Raw genomic sequence first — 20,269 nt, 5'->3', positions numbered from 1 at the left:
GTAGATAAAAAATCAAATAATAAGATTTTTAGTTATTATTTTCATGTGAAAGAGTTTGATTTATTACTAATAATTAATTTTAATATTCGTTATCTAAAATTTAAAACGATTTAATTTGTATACTTTTGATTAGATGTTAAGTTTGTTGCACAAATAAAAATAATTAATTTTTATGTTTGCTATTTAAAAATAATATTTTTTCTCTCTATGTATATAAAAATATAATTAGATATTAGTATGAAAAAATTATATTTATAGTTATAAAATTAACTCAAAATTAATTTTTTTTTAAATAATTGAATCTTGATTTTAACTTTTAATCATAACATTAGTGTTCTCTCTAAATTATATTTAATAAATATTTGAAAGAAGAAAATGAAAATGTAGATTAGAAAAATAAACAGTGAAAATTTAAAATTAAATTAAAAAAATTAAAAAAATATGCATATAATAACAATAATATTTTTTTAATTATATTATTTTATTAATTTTATTTTTTGTAGAGCAAAAAGATAGAAAAAATAGAAAATGAAAGAAAACATAGAGAAAGATAAAGATGAAGACTAAGAGATGGAGTTTGTTAATTTTGAAAGAAAAAATTTTATTTTAATTATAATAAAAAATATCTGATGACACATTTTGATTTGTCAAATTACTAATATAAAATATAAATTATAAATTATATATAAAGTGAGAAGAGTAGAGAGAAATAGAAAAAGGGAGAGAGATAGATGAGAGAATTTAAGAATAAAACTTATTAATTTTGGAAGAAAATATTTTTTCTCAATTTGAATAAGAAAATGTCATGTGGCACATTTGATTATTAAATTAGATATTAGATAATAATATATGAATATATATTAGAATTACATACAGAGTGAGAAAGGTAGAGAAAAATAGAAAAGAGAGAGAGAGGTAGATAAAAAAATTTAAGGAGTTTATTAATTTTAGAGGAAAATATTTTCTCTCAAATCTAATAAAAGTGTCATGTGACACATTTTGTTATTAAATTAGATAATATAATATAATATAATATAATATAATATAATATAATATAATATATAGCTATATTTTAATTTCAATTTAAATATTTTTATTTTAATTTTAATATAATTAAAAATATCATGTTGCACATTTTGATTATCAAATTTATAATTATTCATTGATAATGATATATAAAAAAAATAGAGTGGTTAAAGGAATGAGAGGGATAAATAAAGAGAGAGGGAGGAGGAGAAAACTCTTTAATTTTAGAGGTAAAGATTTGATTTCAATTGCAATAAGAGAATGATATGTGACACATTTTGGTTATAAAATTAGTATGGATGAGAAAAGAACTCTTTAATTTTGGAGGGAAAGATTTGATTTAGTTATAACGAGGGAGTCACATGTGGCACATTTTAGTTATAACTTATAAAATTAGTAAGAAGGAGGATAAAACTCTTTAATTTTGGAGAAAAAAATTTAATTTTAATTGCAATGAGGGAATGACATCTAGCATATTTTGGTTGTAAATATATATATATATATATATATATATATATATATATATATATATATATATATATATATATATATATATATATATATATATATATATATATATATAGTAATACAAATGGAGAGCTCATATACAAATGGGGAGCTCATATGCTGACGTGGCGCTCATACATTGAGTTTGGGAGTTTATTTGCTTAGGTGTCGTCACTAGAAATTTTTAGAATTATATTTATAAAAGATAAATTATTATTTGCTTAGGTTGTTATTTTCAAATTTTAAATTATTTGTTTGAGTTGTTTACTTAGGTTGTTATTTTTTAAATTTTAAATTATTTTGTTTACGTTATTGTTTTTTAAATTTTAGATTATTTTACTTAAGTGGTTATTTTTTAAATTTTAAATTGTTTTATTTAGGTTGTTATTTTTTAAGTTTTAGCACTACTTTTTTAAAATTTGTTGATTCTTTTTAAAAATTACAACTACGTACGTTAATATTGTAGTTACGTTAATTTAGAATTTTAAAAATTGTTAATATATTTATTTATTTTATCTGCAAATTTAATTTAAATTTAAATTAAAGTTAATCAAATTTAAAAAATTTTAGCTATGAGTCAACTATAAAAGTATAAGTTATGAGACATGTATAGCACCACAATTCAAAGTACATCATTCCCTTTCTTTACATATATCCCAAAATTGGCTCTAAGAGAAAAAATATCTTACCAAATAAGATATTTTGGTGTTGGACTCAATGAGGATAACTTCAAGACTACACATCATGAGTATGTGGTTAATTTAAATCAACGTATCGATGTGCACATACTTCCAGAATCGTCAAGTATCCCACGATATGAATTTAAATTTTGTGAGTTTTGAGACTCTCAATGCTCCTGAGTATGATTACACCTATTTAGTTACAAGTGTACTTTCTATTAAAATTAATTCATTTTTTGTTTTCTTGGTCATTAGTAGTATCTAAATTATAAATAATAATTAATAACTAATTGTAATTTCATAATATTGACTATATCATTGGTTTGCTTCCAACTTCAAATGCATCTAGGAAAGGAAGTAGAAGGTGTCAAGTTATTTGTTCAAAAAATGATTTTTTATTTTTTTTGTTTTCTCAAAGTTAGAGCTTAATTTTATTCAAAAAATATTATTAAGATAAAATCAAAGGTGAGAAGGATGTCTTTGATTTAACATAGTATATTTTGTAGAATTTGTTGCTTGAATTTTTCAATGAAGTTGCGGACCATCGTGAATCCGAAGTGTTAGAAAATGCTATTACACCAACCAAGCGACTATCCTTGGAGTCGGAAGATTCGGAGATGGAAGGAGATACCTCAACTTACAAGAAGATCAAGATTGAGAATGAAAATTAAGAATTTGGATGCACATGATTTGGAATTCCTTTTTAGAGTTTATCTAATATAATAATACCAAACATATGTTTATTTTGGTGGAAATATTATTTTTTCTTGAGTTGTTATTTTTTTTAAGTTCTTTTCGATTTTTATGTTTGGAATTTAGAATTTTTTTAAATATAAATTGAAGTTATTTATTTTTTACTTGTGGTTTTATTTTTCAATTCGATTCACACCGTTGATATTTTGTTAATTTTTGTTTTAATATTTAATGTCATAAAGTTATAAATTTCTCATATGAATTATTTTTGATATAGTTAAGTTAATTATTAATTTTTAATGTGTACTTATTTAAAATAAATCTAATTCTAATTTTTAATTAAAGTACTATGTTTAAAATTTAAAATTTAAATTTAAAATATATTTTTTTTTGAGTTTTTAAGTAAGCAAATGGATTTGAGAATATTTTTTAAAAATTTATATAATTTATAAGCAAATATGTTAACTACAACAGATTATATTAAATTAAATAGAATTACCAATTTTATTAAAATATGAGAATATTTATACTATTTAAAAGAAAAATTTAATTTAATTTTGTTATTAATGTTGTTTCGATAAAACTGAATTAATTTAGTATTTCGAAAAAATTTAAATATTTTTTCTAAATTTACGTAATATATAAGTAGTTGGAGTTACAAAGGAAGCTTCCAATGGAGACGATGCTCAGGTTATTGATGAGATCAAACAATTTTATGATTGCAGGTATTTGTCAGCATGTGAGATTGTGTAGAGAACTATAGCTTATGATATTCATTAGAGGTGGTCTTTAGTGATGAGATTAACTTTTCATTTGTCTGGAGAGTAAAATATCATCTTTAAAGATGATGACGCTCTTTAGAAAATCATGGAAGAAGAAAAAGGGAAATGTACGATGTTCTTAGCATGGACAGAGGCCAATAAAAAATTTGAAGCAGGTCAAACTTTGACGTATGTTGAGTTTCTAAATCAATTTGTTTATGATAAAGAAGCAAGGGAATGACATCCGCACAAAAGAGGGTATTCTATCGAGAGGTTAAACTATGTTCCACCGGGTACAGGTGATATCTATTATATGAGAATTTTGTTACCTATTCAGAAAGGTTGCACAACATATGAGTCTATTAGGATAGTTAATAGGATTACATATTCTAGCTTCCAAGATGCTTGCTATTCCATGGGACTATTGTGCGATGATAGGAATTCATTGTAGCTATTAATGAGGTAGCTGAACTTGCATCAGATCATCAATTGAGAAAACTATTTGCGATGCTACTGATATCTAATGGCATTAGTAAACCAGAGCGTGTTTGGAATGCAACATGAATATTATTAGTTGACGGAATACTATATGAGAGGAGAAAATCATTGAAAAACCAAGGTATTTTACTATGTCTTTCTTTATATCAAAATTGTATTCTCTTATTACTTTTATTTTTATTAATAATATTAATGGTTTTATTTTGGAATTACTTATTAAATATTTCATAAAACCATCATGTGCTTTTGCTAGGACTAAACATGACTGATGACGAATTGAAAAACCTCTGTCTTATTGAGATAGAGAAGATACTCAATAGCAATGCGAGATTTTTAAGAGACTATCAATCAATGCCATATATTAAGATGTCTGATGTTCGCCTTTTTCAAAATAAGCTAATAGAGGAGGAGTTAGCATATGACACAAATGAGTTGACTCATACAAACTTATATACGGAACAAAAGATGACTCATGAGTAAAGGTTAGTATTCGATGAGATATTCATTGCTGTTATTATAGACTCTGGTGGTTTCTATTTCGTTTATGGGCATGGTGGATGTGGTAAGACATTTATTTGGAATGGACTTTCTTCTGCTTTTCGGTTTAGAGGAAATATTGTTTTAAATGTAGCATCCAGTGGAATTGCGTCTATACTCCTACCTGGTCACAGAATGGCTCATTTTAGATTTTCAATACCCATTACAATTACTGATGAATCTACTTGCAACATCAAGTATGGCAGTTTCAAGGCTAAGCTGCTTATCCAAAGTAGCTTAATAATTTGGAAAGCTCTAATGCTCAATAAAATGTGCTTTGAAGCACTTGATCGGACGCTCAGGGATCTTATGTCAGTTACCAATCAACATAGGATACATCAACCATTTGGTGGTAAGGTTGTTGTTCTAGGATGTGATTTCAGACAGATACTTCTGGCGATTGCGAAAAGGAGTAAACACGATATATTGTCATCAGCTATTAACTCATCCCATATGTGGTCATTTTGTAAGGTTCTGAAACTGCATACTATGAACATGAGGCTTCTAATGTCTTCTTCGGATCAAGATGAAAGTGAAATGAAGAGATTTGCTAATTGGATACTTGACGTTGGAAATGGAAATATTGGTTCTGTTGTTGGTGATGAATCAGAAGTTGAAATTCCTGATGATTTATTGATTACAACTACTAATGACCCTCTCTCTTATTTGGTAGACTTTGCATATCCAAATTTATTACAAAACATAACAGATTACATGTATTTTCAGAGTAGGGCAATTCTTGTACCCGCTCTTGAGAGTGTCGAGAAGGTAAACGATTTCATCTTGACTATCTTTTCAGGGATGGAAAAGGAGTATTTAAGTTCTGACATAACATGTCAAGCTGATAAGAATGAAGATGTACAACAAAAGTAGTTCACACCAGAATTCCTAAATGACATCAAATATTCAGGACTACCCAATCACAAGTTGACTTTGAAGCCAGGAGTCGGTGTAATGCTACTGCGAAACATAGACCAGACTTCAGGTTTATGCAACGGGACAAGATTAATAGTTAACGAACTTGGCAACAACGTAATTAGAGCGACGGTAGTGACCAGTAAAAATATTGGAAATAAAGTGTACATTCCAATAATGAACTTGATCCCTTCAGATTCAGGATTACCATTTAAGTTTCAACGGAGACAACTTTCATTAACAGTATGCTTTGCAATGACCATTAACAAGAGTCAGGGTCAATTATTATCACATGTAGGACTTTACTTGCCAAAATCAGTGTTCACCCATGGACAACTTTATGTTGCTTTGTCAAGAGTTAAGAGTCGTAGTGGCCTCAGAGTTTTAATACTGGACGAAGACGGCAATCCAAAGTCATTAATAACAAATGTCGTGTTTAAAGAAGTTTTTAATAATATTTAGGTAAGAATAATATTATTTTCATTTTAATAGCATGTTATGGTTTACACTTTTGTACAAATATTTACTGTAGATATAACTAATTTATTTATAACTCTGTTTTCATATTTGAGATGAAATGTGTAACAAGGAGCACAACATCATATCCAATTGCTTTTCTAATGAAGTTAGTAAGATACTAGGTTATCGATAAATTTTTATTAGCCTTTTGATATAAAGTTTAGTGTAAAATTGTCATGCTATTATTATAGTTATATATGTTCTTATTTTTTCATGTTTCCCTCCTTATGGTTCAAGAATATTAAACTTCAAATTCTTCCATTTACATTTTACTTTGAATAAAGATAAACATCATATTCAGTACGTTTATTATATAATGACGATGATAGTGTTATACTAAACTAAAAAAAGTTATGATTATAAAATATTATTTTTGATATAACATGTCAAATTTAAATGCACGGGTTTAACACTAGTATATATATAATAGATATGATACATAATATATGTATATTTTAATTTCAATTTTAATATTTTAATTTTAATTTTAATGCAATTAAAGAATGTCATGTTGTACATTTTGATTGTGAAATTAGTAATTAGTCATTGATATTGATAATGATATATAAAATAGATAGAGTAGTTGAAGGAATGAGAGAGATAAAGAAAGGAAGAAGGAGGAGGGGAGAACTCTTTAATTTTAGAGGGAAAGATTTGATTTCAATTACAATGAGGGAGTTACATGTGGCACATTTTGGTTGTAAAATTAGTAAGGAGGAGGAAAGAACTCTTTAATTTTGGAGGGAAGGATTTAATTTCAATTACAATGAGAGAGTGATTTTGGTTGTAAAATTAGTAAGGAGGAAAGAAGAATTCCTTAATTTTTGAGGGAAATATTTGATTCCAATTACAATGAAAAGGTGACATATGGCACATTTTGCCTCTAAAATTAGAGATATATAATAGAATAATAGATTTCTTTTTAGATTTGCATTCTCTAAATTTTAAATTTTATTTTAGACAATAATTTTTTATTATTTATTTTATAAATAAAACAAAAAAAACATAAAAAATATTCAAAAATAAAAAATAACATTTTATCCTCTTAGATAAAAATATAAAATTTAAAAGATTCAAATTATTTCTTTTTCGTAATAAATGAAAGAATTATAAAATTTTATATAGAAATTAATTTTCTCTCCGCCAATGATGGCTTTCAATTTTCTCTATCGAAGTTGAATAAAAGAAGCAAATATTTGGAAATAGATCCTCTCAATTTTTTTAACATTTGAGGGAATAAAGTGTAATCTCTCACCATTAATTTTATAAGTGGGACCAAAAATAAATATGAGAGAGAAAGCAATGCAAGGTGAGATTAAACAATTGACACCATCTAGTTTTTTCTCCACTGGAGAGGACCCACTCCCCAAATATTTGTGAATGCTTCTCAATTATAAATAAAATAAATATGGATAAAGTATATATTTTATTTTTAAAAATTTTTAAAATTTTAAAAATATTTTTAATATTTAATTTATTTTTATTTTTTTCACAATGTTTCGTATATTTTCAATTAGAGATTTTTTTAAAAAGATCATTAGGTAAATTTAATTATTAAAAAAACTTATGATATTAAAATTAGGATAATTCACACAAACAAATCAAATGAAAAATAATATTACACTAATGTCTTAAAACAAAAAAAACTTACATGCATGTCCTAAAGTAAATCTATATAAATCGAAGAATAAATCTCTATAATAATCTTGAGATTCACGCAATTATCCAATTTGATTTTCGAGATCCTAATTTTTTCATAGTAGTCCTCTAGATACACAGCTTCGGAATCATAGTAGTTGTTGTTCTCGTTTCTGGTGATGAGTCAGTAGTCACGACACTGACGTTTCATGACTTGCCATGCTGGAGTGAGCTAAAACGTTGTCATTCTGATTTGACATCCACTTTGACAAAAATGACACCGTTCAAGTCAAATAAAGCATGTAAAACACTTTTGATCAAACACCCTCACTTCACTTGTCTTCTTCACTTTCACCCTTTATAATCTTCTTCTTCTTCTTCCTCTCCTCATCAATGGCACTCCCGTAAGGTTCTGTTAGAGGAGTTTGATGACTTGCATCATCTGTTTATATTTTTATAAGGTTTCTGTCATGAATAAGCAAATTTTCAAATAAATGGTGCAATATTAATGAATATGTCATGAATTTTAAGAAACATTAGTTTGAATATTTGCCTTGCTTGAATTTTAGGAAAAAGGAAAAGCAAAGAGGTTGAAAAGAAGAAAAGAGGCAGGGTGTGCCAGCAGCGTGACACGCTGGGCCAGAAAGGCAGAGAACATCATGGGTGGACAAAAGCTGGCATGCCCCTGGACGTGTCCCAAACTTGGCACGCCCACTCTCTAATATGAGCGTGTCCCTAGCGTGGCACGTCAGGCCAAGATTACAGGGGAGGCACCTGAAGTGAACTATTGTGGGCGTGCCACTCGGCGTGTTGTATGGCATGGCACGCCAGGTTTGTAATTGAGGTCGTGTCAAGGGCGTGCTCAAAGGAGTGGCACGCCAACCCTTTACATCGGGCGTGTATTCAGGCATGCCAAGGGCGTGGCATGCTAGGCCAAGTCTCCAGAAGAGATTTCTATGTCCAGCAACAAGGGCGTGCTCCCAGGTGTGCCAAGGGCATGGCACGTATGCCTTCCAACAAGAGTGTGTTCACGGGCGTGCCAAGGGTGTGGCACGCTAGGCCAAAATTTTAGAAGCTTTCTCAGACCTCTCTATAAGGGTGTGCGACCTGGCATACAATATGGCGTGGCACGCCAGGACTATATGAATGTGCGTGCTAATGGGCGTACTCGAAGAAGTGGCATGCCAACTCATTACACTGGGCGTGTGGTAGGCATGCTAGTAGGTGTGGCACGCTGGGCATCCAGGCCAGAGGACTTCCGAATTGGGCATGCCACCAAGGGTGTTTGTGGCGTGGCACGCTGGGCATACTTTCCAAAGAGTACTCCAAAGGCCATCAACATGGGCGTGCGTATGGCGTGCGAGAGGGCGTAGCACTCTAGTTCTTAACCTTAAGCGTGGATATGAACATGATTTCTTAAAGTGGCATGCCAACTCTCAGCCCGGGTGTGTCACTGGGCATGCCTTGGCATGGCACGCCAGGCCAGACTTCCAGAGGACAGCTTAAAAGTTCCCAAAACGGGCATGTAACTTGGTGTACTCGAACAAGTGGTACACTAACCCTTTATACTGGCGTGCCAATGGGCGTGGTATGAGCGTGGCATGCCAGGCAAAATTTTCAAAGAGATACTAAAAGGGTCACAACAATGGGCGTGCTCGAACAAGTGGCATGCCAACTTTCTTGCACTGACGTGTTCACGGGCGTGTAATATAGTGTGGCACACCAGGCAACAATTCCATAACGTAGGTCATGGGCATTCTTGATGAGCGGATATTTTATACGCTTTTGGGGGGTAATTTCATGTAGTTTTTAGTATGTTTTAGTTAGTTTTAGTATATTTTTATTAGTTTTTAGGCAAAATTCATATTTCTGGACTTTACTATGAATTTGTGTGTTTTTCTGTGATTTCAGATATTTTCTGGTTGAAATTGAGGGAGCTGAGCAAAAATCTGATTCAGGCTGAAAAAAGACTGCTGATGCTATTGGATTCTGACCTCCCTGCACTCGGAATGGATTTTTTGGAGCTATAGGAGTCCAATTGGCACGCTCTTAATTGGGTTGGAAAGTAAACATCCAGGACTTTCCAGCAATATATAATAGTTCATACTTTGCTCGAAGATAAATGACGTAAACTTGCATTTAACGCCAGAAACAGGTTGCAAGTTGGAGTTAAACGCCAGAAACAGGTTACAACCTGACGTTTAACTCCAAAAATAGCCCAGGCACGTGAGAAGCTCAAGTCTCAGCCCCAGCACACACCAAGTGGGCCCCAGAAGTGGATTTCTGCACTACCCATCTTAGTTTACTCATTTTCTGTAAACCTAGGATTACTAGTTTAGTATTTAAACAACTTTTAGAGACTTATTTTGTATCTCATGACATTTTAGATCTGAACTTTGTACTCTTTGACGGCATGAGTCTCTAAACTCCATTGTTGGGGGTGAGGAGCTCTGCAGCGTCTCGATGAATTAATGCAATTATTTCTATTTTCTATTCAAACACACTTGTTTCTATCTAAGATATTCATTCGCACTTCAATATGAAGAAGGTGATGATCCATGACACTCATCACCATTCTCAACCTATGAACGCGTGCCTGACAACCACCTCCGTTCTACATTAGATTAAATGAGTACCTCTTGGATTCCTTAATCAGAGTCTTCGTGGTATAAGCTAGAATCCATTGGCAGCATCCTTGAGAATCCGAAAAGTCTAAACCTTGTCTGTGGTATTCCGAGTAGGATTCAGGGATTGGATGACTGTGACGAGGTTCAAACTCACGAGTGTTGGGCGTAGTGACAGACGCAAAAGGATCAATGGATCCTATTCTAACATGAGTGGGAGCCGACAGATGATTAGCCGTGCGGTGACAGCGCACCTGGACCATTTTCACTGAGAGGACGGATGGTAGCCATTGACAACGGTGATCCATCAAGACACAGCTTGCCATAGAAGGAACCTTGCGTGCGAGAAGAAGATGACAGTAGGAAAGCAGAGATTCAGAAGACAAAGCATCTCCAAAACTCCAACATATTCTCCATTACTACGTAACAATTACTAATTTCATGCTCTTTTACTTTTTACAATTGAAACTAAAGAACCCTATTGGTATCTTGACTAAGAATAATAAGATAACCATAGCTTGCTTCAAGCCAACAATCTCCGTGGGATCGACCCTTACTCACGTAAGGTATTACTTGGACGACCCAGTGTACTTGCTGGTTAGTTGTGCGGAATTACATAGTGTGAGTGTAATTTTCGTGCACCAAGTTTTTGGCACCGTTGCCGGGGATTGTTTGAGTTTGAACAACTGACGGTGAATCTTGTTGCTTAGATGAGGAAAATTTTGTCTTTTGGGTCAGAGTCTTTTATTTTCTTTTCAAAAATTTTTCAAAAATATTATTTTTCTTTATTAATTTTTAGTTTTTATGTGAGTTTAGTGTCATGTTTTAAGTTTGGTGTCAATTACATGTTTTTCTTTGTCTTTTAATTTTCGAATTGCATGTTCTTTGTTCATCTTTGACCTTCAAGTTGTTCTTGTCTGTTTTCCTTGTTTGATCTTTAGTTTTTCTTGTTCTGTGTCTTTTCTTGTTTTTCTTGTGCTTTTTCAAAATATCAGTTTTCAAAAAAAAATTTTATTTACTAAAAATACCTATTTAAAACACGTTACATTTATAGCTCAATTAGCTAGAGCATTGTGTTTGTGTTCTTGGTAATTGGGTATCTTCCTTTTAAAATTTTTTCAAAAATAATTTTTTTGATTAAATCTTATGCCAAAATTTAAGTTTGGTGTTCTCTTGTTAATTTTCTTTAGTTTTCGAAAATTTTAATTGGGTTTTCTAAAAATTTTAAGTTTGGTGTTCTTTCTTTTGTTCTTGGTGTTCTTGTGAGTCTTAAAGGTGTTCTTGAGTCTTCTTTGTGTTTTGATCTTAAAATTTTTAAGTTTGGTGTGCCTTGGTGTTTTTCCTCCAAAATTTTCGAAAACAAGGAGCATTGGATTTAAAAATTTTAAGTCTTGTGTCTTTTGTGTGTTTTTATCTTTCATAATAAAATTCAAAAAAATTTTTTATCTTTTCTAACTATTTTTAAGCAATTACTTCGAATTTGTTTCATAAAAATTCGGATTTCAATTTCAAAATTTTTCAAATCTTATCCTTTTAAAATTTTTAAAAAATCATATCTTTTTCAAAAATATCCTAACCACTTTCTCTCTCCTCACTTTTTTGAAAATTTTTAAAATATTTTTTAAATTTTATTTTAGCTTTTATTTTATTTTATTTTATTATTTCAAAAATTATTTATTTTATATAATAAAATAAATAAAATAAATCCACATCATCTCCCTTTCTCCATCATGGACCTAAGTGGAAATGAACAGTCCAGAAGGACTCTGGGGTCATATGCTAACCCCACTACTGCTTCATATGGGAGTAGTATATGTATACCCTCCATCGGAGTTAGTAGTTTTGAGTTGAATCCTCAGCTCATTATCATGGTGCAGTAAAGTTGCCAGTATTCCGGTCTTTCACAGGAAGAACCTACAGAGTTTCTGGCACAATTTTTACAAATTGCTGACACAGTACATGATTAGGAAGTAAATCAGGATGTCTACAGATTATTACTGTTTTCATTTGCTGTAAAAGACCAAGCTAAGAAGTGGTTAAATAACCAACCTAAGGCTATCATAAGGACATGAAAACAGCTGTCAGAAAAATTTCTGAATCAATATTTCCCTCCAAAACGGATGACACAGCTAAGGCTGAACATCCAAGGCTTTAAACAAGGAGATAATGAATCTCTTTATGATGCCTGGGAGAGATACAGAGAGATGCTAAGAAAATGCCCCTCTGAGATGTTTTCAGAGTGGGTGCCGTTAGACATCTTCTATTATGGGCTTACAGAGAAAGCTCAAATGTCTTTGGACCACTCAGCTGGTGCATCTATACACATGAGAAAGACAATTGAAGAAGCTCAAGAGCTCATTGATACAGTTGCCAGAAATCAGCATCTGTACCTAAGTAGTGAACCTTCCATGAAAGAAGAGGCTGAAACAGTAACTGTTGAACTAAGTCCTGCAGAACAAGTTACTGAATTCAATCAGCAATTAGATTTTCTAACAAAATAGCTAGCCGAATTCAAGGAGATACTACAAGAGACAAGAATGGCTAATATGAATATGGAAGTGCAGCTAAAGTAAACAGAACAACAGTTATTAAAATAAATAATAGAAGAGTGCCAAGCAGTTCAATTAAGAAGTGGGAAAACATTAGTGGATTTCTGCACTAAGACTTATTTCTGTAAACCCTAGTAACTAGTCTAGTATAAATAGGACTTTTACTATTGTATTTGGAGATCTTTGGACGAGCTTTTGGAACATCTTTGTTTATTGTTAGTCCTTAGACATTGGGGGCTGGCCTCACGGCCATGCCTACCTTATTTGCACTTATGTATTTTCAACGGTGGAGTTTCTACACACCATAGATTAAGGTGTGGAGCTCTGCTGTTCCTCGAGTATTAATGCAATTACTATTATTCTTCTATTCAATTCATACTTATTCTTATTCTAAGATATTCATTCGCACTTCAACATGATGAATGTGATAATCTGTGACACTTATCACCATTCTCACTTATGAACGCGTGCCTGACAAACACTTCCGTTTTACCTGCGAAAGCTAGAGTGTGTATCTCTTGGATTCCTGACCCATGATGCATGGTTGCCTTGCCTGACAACCGAGCCTCCCATTCCGTGAGATCAGAGTCTTTGTCGTATAAGCTAGAATTATTGGCGGCCATTCCAAAGATCCGGAAAGTCTAAACCTTGTCTATGGTATTCCGAGTAGGATCTGAGATGGGATGACTGTGATGAGCTTCAAACTCGCGAGTATTGGGCGTAGTGACAGACGCAAAAGAATCACTGGATTCCATTCTAACATGATCGAGAATCGACAGATGATTAGCCGTGCTGTGACAGCGCATTTGGACCATTTTCACTGAGAGGACGGAAGGTAGCCATTGACAATGGTGAAACCCAACATACAGCTTGCCATAGAAAGGAGTAAGAATGATTGGATGAAAGCAGTAGGAAAGCAGAGATTCAGAAGGAACATAGTATCTTCATGCACTTATCTGAAATTCACACCAATGAACTACATAAGTATCTCTATCTCTATTTTATGCTTTATTTATCTTTATATTCGAAAACCATTATAACCATTAGAATCCGCTTGACTGAGGTTTACAAGATGACCATAGCTTGCTTCATACCAACAATCTCCGTGGGATCGACCCTTACTCACGTAAGGTTTATTACTTGGACGACCTAGTGCACTTGCTGGTTAGTTGTGCGAAGTTGTGAAAAAGAGTGATATTACAATAGTGCGTACCAAGTTGTTGGCGCCATTGAGATCACAATTTCGTGCACAAAGTTTTTGGCGCCATTGTCGGGGATTGTTTGAGTTTGGACAACTGACGGTTCATCTTGTTGCTCAGATTAGGTAATTTTTATTTTATTTTCAAAAATATTTCAAAAATCTTTCAAATTTTTTCTTCTTTATTCGTTTTTTCTAAAAATAATTTTCGAAAAATCCAAAAAAAATATAAAATCATAAAATAAAAAATATTTTGTGTTTCTTGTTTGAGTCTAGTGTCAATTTTTAAGTTTGGTGTCAATTGCATGTTTTTTAAAATTTGTGCATTTTTCGAAAAACTCATGCATGGTGTTCTTCATGATCTTCAAGTTGTTCTTGATAAGTCTCCTTGTTTGATCTTCATATTTTCTTGTTTTGTGTCTTTTGTTGTTTTTCATATGCATTTTTTAATCCATAGTATCTAAGCATTGAAAATTTTTAAGTTTGGTGTCTTGTATGTTTTCCTCTCTTGAAAATTTTTCAAAAATAAGTTCTTGATGTTCATCATGATATTCAAAGTGTTCTTGATGTTCATCTTGACATTCATAGTGTTCTTGCATGCATCATTGGTTTTTATCCAAAATTTTCATGTTTTGAGTCATTTTAGTTGTTTTTCTCTCTCCTCATTAAAATTCAAAATTAAAAAATATCTTTTCCTTATTTTACTCAAAATTTTCAAAATCTTTGGGTTGACTTAGTCAAAATTTTTAAAATAAGTTGTTTCTTGTAAGTCAAGCCAAGATTTCAATTTCAAAAATTTATCTTTTCAAAATCTTTTTCAAAATCAAATCTTATTCATTTTTCTTTCATGTTTTTCGAAAATTTTATAAATTGATTTTCAAAATCTTTTTCTTAATTTTATTTCATAATTTTCAAAAACTTTACTAACAATTAATGTGATTTATTCAAAAATTTGAAGTTTGTTACTTTCTTGTTAAGAAAGGTTCAATCTTTAAATTCTAGAATGATATCTTTTAGTTTCTTGTTAGACAAGTAATCAATTTTAATTTTAAAAATCAAATCTTTTTAATTTCCTTTACAAATTTTTTTCAAAATAAATTTCAATCATATCTTTTTTTTATCATATCTTTTCAATCATATCTTTTCAAACATATCTTTTTCAAATCATATCTTTTTCAAAACCAATTTCAAAATCTTTTCTAACTCCTTATCTTTTCAAAATTGATTTTCAAATCTTTTTCAACTAACTAATTGACTTTTTGTTTGTTTTACTATTTCTTATCTTTTTCAAAACCACCTAACTACTTTCCTCTCTCTAATTTTCGAAAATCACCTCCCTCTTTTCCAAAAATCTTTTTATTTAACTAATTGTTTTAAATTTTAATTTTATTCCTTTTTATAAATTCGAATTTTAACTTTAATTTAAAATAAAAATAAAAATATTTTTCTTTAATTTTAGTTAATTTTCGAAAACTCCTCCCTCTCATCTTCTTCCATTTATTTATTTATCTACTAACACTTCTCTTCTACTCAAAAATTCGAATCCTCTTCTCCCCTCTACCTGTGTTCGGATTTTCTTCTTATATTCTTCCACTCATATAAAGGAATCTCTCTACTGTGGTAAAGAGGATCCCTATTATTATTTTCTGTTTCCTTCTTTTTCATAAGAGCAGGAGCAAGGACAAAAACATTCTTGTTGAAGCAGATCCTGAACTTGAAAGGACTCTGAAGAAGAAACTAAGAGAAGATAAAATACAACAATCCAGAGAAAATTTTACAAAACTTTTTGAAAAAGAAGAGGAGATGTGAGCCAAAAATAATGACAAAAATAATAATGCAAGGAGGATGCTTGGTGATTATACTATACCTACTTCTAACTTTTATGGAAGAAGCATCTTAATCCCTGCCATTGGAGCAAACAATTTTGAGCTGAAGCCTCAACTAGTTGCTCTAATGCAACAGAACTGCAAGTTTCATGGACTTCCATCAGAAGATCACTATCAATTATTAACTGAGTTCTTGCAGATCTGCAATACTGTTAAGACTAATGGAGTAAATCCTAAAGTCTACAGGCTCATGCTTTTCCCTTTTGCTGTAAGAGACAGGGCTAGAACATGGTTGGACTCAACCTAAAGATAGCCTGGACTCTTGGGATAAGCTGGTCACGGCCTTCTTGGCCAAGTTCTTTCCTCCTCAAAAGCTGAGCAAGCTTAGAGTGGATGTTTATACCTTCAAGCAAAAAGATGGTGAATCCCTCTATAAAGCTTGGGAAAGATACAAGCAGTTGACCAAAAAGTGTCCTTCTGACATGCTTTCAGAGTGGACCATTTTGGATATATTCTATGATGGTCTATCTGAGTTTTCTAAGATGTCATTGGACTATTCTGCAGGTGGATCCATTCACCTAAAGAAAACACCTGTAGAAGCTCAAGAACTCATTGACATGGTTGCAACCAATTCATGTACACCTCTGAGAGGAATCCTGTGAGTAATGGGACGCCTAGAGGAAGGGAGTTCTTGAAATTGATACTCTAAATGCCATATTGGCTCAAAACAAAATGTTGACTCAGTAAGCCAACATGATTTCTCAGAGTCTAAATGGATGGCAAAATGTATCCAACAGTACTAAAGAGGCATCTTCTGAAGAAGAAGCTTATGATCCTGAGAACCCTGTAATGGCAGAGGTAAATTACATGGGTGAAGCCTATAGAAACACTTATAATCCCTCATGGAAAAATCATCCAAATTTCTCATGGAAGGATCAACAAAAGCCTCAATAAGGCTTTAATAATGGTGGAAGAAACATCCTTTTCCATCATCTTCTCAACAACAGACAGAGAATTCTGAGCAAAGCCCCTCTAGCTTAGCAAACAGAGTCTCTGATCTATCTAAGGCCACTTTAAGTTTCATGAATGAAACAAGGTCCTCCATTAGAAACTTGGAGGCACAAGTAGGTCAGCTGAGTAAGAAAATCACTAAAACTCCTCCTAGTACTCTCCCAAGTAATATAGAAGAGAATCCAAAAAGAGAGTGCAAGGCCATTGATATTATCTAAATGGCCGAATCCAAGGAGGAAAGGGAAGACGTGAATCCCAATGAGGAAGACCTCATGGGACATCCCACAGACAGAAAGGAGTTCCCTATTGAGGACCTAAAGGAATCTAAGGCTCATATAGAGACCATAGAGATTCTATTAAACTTCCTTCTGCCATTCATGAGCTCTGAGAACTATTCTTCCTCTGAAGAGGATGAAGATGTAACTGAAGAGCAAGTTGCTCAATATCTAGGAGCCATCATGAAGCTGAATGCCAAGTTGTTTGGTAATGAGACTTGGGAAGATGAACCTTCCTTGCTCATTAGTGAACTAAATACATGGGTTCAGCAAACTTTGCCTCAAAAGTAACAAGATCCTGGTAAATTCTTAATACCATGTACCATAGGCACCATGACCTTTGAGAAGGCTCTGTGTGACCTGGGGTCAGGTATAAATCTTATGCCACTCTCTGTAATGGAGAAACTGGGGATCTTTGAGGTACAAACTGCAAGAATCTCATTAGAGATGGTAGACAAGTCAATAAAACAAGCTTATGGATTGGTAGAGGATGTGTTAGTGAAGGTTAAAGGCCTTTACATCCCTGCTGATTTCATAATCCTAGACACTGGGAAGGATGAGGATGAATGTATCATCCTTGGAAGACCCTTCCTAGCCACAGCAGGAGCTGTGATTGATGTTGATTGAGGAGAGCTAGTCCTTTAATTAAATGGGGACTACCTTGTGTTTAAAGCTCAAGGATCTTCCTCTGCAACCATGGAGAGGAAGAATGAAAAGATTCTCTCAATACAGAGTCAAACAAAGCCCCCACAATCAAACTCTAAGTTTGGTGTTGGAAGGCCACAACCAAACTCTAAGTTTGGTGTTGAACCCCCACATTCAAACTCTAAGTTTGGTGTTGGGAGGTCCCAACAATGGTCTGAACATCTGTGAAGCTCCATGAGAGCTCACTGTCAAGCTATTGACATTAAAGAAGCGCTTATTGGGAGGCAACCCAATTTTTATTTATCTATATTTCTATTGTTCTTTTATGTTTTATTAGGTTTATGATCATGTGGAGTCACAAAACAATTGCAAAAAATTAAAAACAAAATCAAAAACAGCAGAAGAAAAAGCACACCCTGGAGGAAGAGCTGTCTGGCGTTTAAACGCTAGAAACAAGCATCAGGCTAGCGTTAAATGCCAGAAACAAGCTACCTTTAGGCGTTTAACGCCAGAAACAAGCTGTAGTCTGGTGTTAAACGCCAGGATTGCATACAGAGGACGTTTTACATGCTTAAAAGGTGTATGGATGAGAAATCCTTGACATCTCAAGATCTGTAGACCTCACATGATCACCTCAGGATCTGTGGACCCCACAGGATCCCCACCTACCCCACTTCTCTCTTCTTCACACAATCCAATAACACTATACCCTTCACCAATCACCTCAATCTCTCTTTCCCATTACCCCTTCACCAATCACATTAATTTACTCTTCCCCATAAACCCCACCTACCTTCAAATTCAAAATCTCTTTCCTATCCAAACCTACCCTAAATGACCGAACCCACACCCCTCTCCCTCCACTATATAAACCCCTCCATCCTTCTTCATTTTCACACAACATAACCCTCTCTTCTCCCCCTTGGCCGAAACCCACACCTCTCTCCCTCTCCTCCATATCTTCTTCTTCTTCTTCTTCTTCTTCTTCTTCTTCTTCTTCTTCTTCTTCTTCTTCTTCTTCTTCTTCTTCTTCTTCTATTCTTTCTTCTTCGTTTGCTCGAGGGCGAGCAACATTCTAAGTTTGGTGTGGTAAAAGCATAGCTTTTTTGTTTTTTCCATAACCATTGATGGCACCTAAGGCCAGAGAAACCTCAAGAAAGAGGAAAGAGAAGGCAATTGCTTCCACCTCTGAGTCATGGGAGATGGAGAGATTCATCTCAAAGGTTCATCAAGACCACTTCTATGAAGTTATGGCCATGAAGAAGGTGATCCCTGAGATTAGAAGAAGAGGGTGGGAAGTTCTCTCTAATCCCATTCAACAAGTCAGAATCTTAACGATTCAAGAGTTCTATGCAAACACATGGATCACTAGGAACCATGATCAAAGTATGAACCCAAATCCAAAGAATTGGCTTATTATGGTTCAGGGGAAATGCTTAGATTTCAGTCCGGAGAATGTAAGGTTGGCGTTCAACTTACCTATGATGCAAGAAGACGCACGCCCCTACACTAGAAGGGTCAACTTTGATCAAAGGTTGGACCAAGTCCTCATGGACATATGTGTGGAAGGAGCTCAATGGAAAAGAGACTCAAAAGGCAAGCCGGTTCAATTGAGAAGACTGGACCTTAAGCCTGTGGCTAGAGAATGGTTGGAGTTCATCCAACGCTCTATCATCCCCACTAGCAACCGATCCGAAGTAACTTTAGATTGGGCCATCATGATCCATAGCATCATGATTGGAGAGGAAGTAGAAGTTCATAAAGTCATCTCTCTAGAACTTTACAAAGTAGCCGAAAAGCCCTCCACCTTGGCAAGGCTAGCTTTTCCTCATCTCATTTGCCATCTATGCAACATAGTTGGAGTTGTCATAGAAGGAGACATCCCCATTGAAGATGACAAGCCCGTCACTAAGAAGAGGATGGAGCAAACAAGAGAGCCCATTCATGGATCTCAAGAGACGCATAAGGAAGCTCATCATCAAGAAATCCCTGAGATGCCTCAAGGGATGCATTTTCCTCCAGACAACTATTGGGAATAACTCAACACTTCTCTAGAAGGATTGAGTTATAACATAAACCAATTAAGGGTGGAACACCAAGAGCACTCCATCATTCTCAATGAGATTAGAGAAGATCAAAGAGCTATAAGGGAGGAGCAACAAAGGCAAGGAAGAGACATAGAGGAGCTCAAAGACACCATTGGTTCTTCAAGAAGAAGGCACCACCCTCACTAAGGTGGACTCATTCCTTAACTTCCTTGTTCTTATCTCTCTGTTTTTCGGTTTTTGAGCTTCATATTTGTCTATGTTTGTGTCTTTATTACATGATCATTAGTATTTAGTGACTATATCTTAAGGCTATGAATAA

At 33.2% G+C, this 20,269-nt stretch overlaps 1 non-coding gene across 1 annotated transcript; it reads right to left on the bottom strand.

The window, feature by feature from the left end:
• Positions 1 to 16,351: 16,351 nt before the first annotated feature.
• On the bottom strand, positions 16,352 to 16,459 carry LOC112793547 (small nucleolar RNA R71). Its single transcript, XR_003198238.1, has one exon. It is a non-coding gene; the product is annotated as a small nucleolar RNA R71 (small nucleolar RNA).
• Between the last annotated feature and the right edge of the window lie 3,810 nt (positions 16,460 to 20,269).

This window comes from Arachis hypogaea, chromosome 3, assembly GCF_003086295.3.
Source record: "Arachis hypogaea cultivar Tifrunner chromosome 3, arahy.Tifrunner.gnm2.J5K5, whole genome shotgun sequence".
Taxonomy (NCBI): Eukaryota; Viridiplantae; Streptophyta; class Magnoliopsida; order Fabales; family Fabaceae; genus Arachis; species Arachis hypogaea.
The sequence above is the reverse complement of the archived record's forward strand: the minus strand, read 5'-3'. Positions and strand labels throughout refer to the sequence as shown.